The sequence below is a fragment of the Lepeophtheirus salmonis genome, unplaced genomic scaffold, assembly GCF_016086655.4.
Source record: "Lepeophtheirus salmonis unplaced genomic scaffold, UVic_Lsal_1.4 unplaced_contig_15723_pilon, whole genome shotgun sequence".
NCBI lineage: Eukaryota > Metazoa > Arthropoda > Copepoda > Siphonostomatoida > Caligidae > Lepeophtheirus > Lepeophtheirus salmonis.
In genome coordinates this window covers 1-1,120 of record NW_027291577.1, presented here as the reverse complement: position 1 = coordinate 1,120, position 1,120 = coordinate 1, and the positions used below count along the sequence as shown (strand labels likewise).

The 1,120-nt window shown below is 28.0% G+C and overlaps 3 non-coding genes across 3 annotated transcripts; all 3 read right to left on the bottom strand.

Annotated features, from left to right (window-relative positions):
- Positions 1 to 75: 75 nt before the first annotated feature.
- Positions 76 to 147, bottom strand: TRNAC-GCA (transfer RNA cysteine (anticodon GCA)). The gene has a single exon. It is a non-coding gene; the product is annotated as a tRNA-Cys (tRNA).
- Positions 148 to 197: 50 nt separating this feature from the next.
- Positions 198 to 317, bottom strand: TRNAL-CAA (transfer RNA leucine (anticodon CAA)). Its single transcript has 2 exons — positions 280 to 317; positions 198 to 243 (listed from the first exon to the last, which is right to left on the bottom strand). It is a non-coding gene; the product is annotated as a tRNA-Leu (tRNA).
- Positions 318 to 522: 205 nt separating this feature from the next.
- TRNAR-UCU (transfer RNA arginine (anticodon UCU)) lies at positions 523 to 611 on the bottom strand. Its single transcript is given in 2 exon segments — positions 523 to 558; positions 575 to 611. It is a non-coding gene; the product is annotated as a tRNA-Arg (tRNA).
- Between the last annotated feature and the right edge of the window lie 509 nt (positions 612 to 1,120).

The following is a 1,120-nucleotide window of genomic DNA, read 5'->3' as shown; positions in this document are numbered from 1 at the left end:
AAGTAAAATATTTTTTTAGAATGTATGTATATATAAATTATTAATTTTAAGGAAGAAAACAACAAAAAGAGGCTGAGGGGGCACTCGGAGTTGAACCAAGGACCATTCGATCTGCAGTCGAATGCTCTACCACTGAGCTATACCCCCATTGTTCTAACTATCTGGCACAAAATAACACTAAAAAAAAAAAACATTTTTGTCAGGAGTGGGATTTGAACCCACGCCCTCAATTGAGGACCAGAACACCCATTAGCCTCTTATCTAGAGACAAGAATTTATCTTGAGTCTGGCGCCTTAGACCACTCGGCCATCCTGACTTATTATGAATCAGAGAAAATTAGAATAGTCTGTTATAAAAATGAGGCTTAGATATTCATAATATTGTTTTAGGTAACTATAATAACATAATTATTGACAAAAATGTTAATTTCAAGACAATGAAGAAAAGAAATAAATTTTTCGAAAATTAAGCAATAAATAATAAAAAAATTAAATTACTTGATAATAAATCAAAATACATGCCATCCCATCTGGGGGTCGAACCCAGGACCTTTGGATTACTTCTTCTATAAATTAGAAGTCCAACGCGCTATCCACTGCGCTAATGGGACTAAATGAACTTTAATCTAAAAATAAGAATCTGTACTAATTAAGGATCATAAATGTAAAAATAATTAGTATTATGATAAGAAAATTATAAATATTATATATGTAAACAGCATTTAACAAAAATTTAGTAATGCTGTAATGATATCATTAAGTATTTATGTTTATGAACAGATATAACCAACTGATTTGCTTTTGCATCAACATTAAATTCAGATGTAATATCAAATTCATCATCAAATATAAATCTCATAATTTCGGTTTACTTAATATGTATGATTTTGTAAGGAATTATAATAAACATGAACCGAATTATTAATAAAAAAATTATTGTTATAGAGGAATTAAGGATTGAATTGAAGATTAAAAGTAATATAAATCAATTGAACGTCCATTTATAAACATAAATAATGAAAAAGAAATTTATTTTCCAATCCGAGTCTAAGACAAGAATTCTTATTTTCTAAGGATCATGAAAAATATAAGGAAAGAGAGGGAAAACAATTAGTTATTA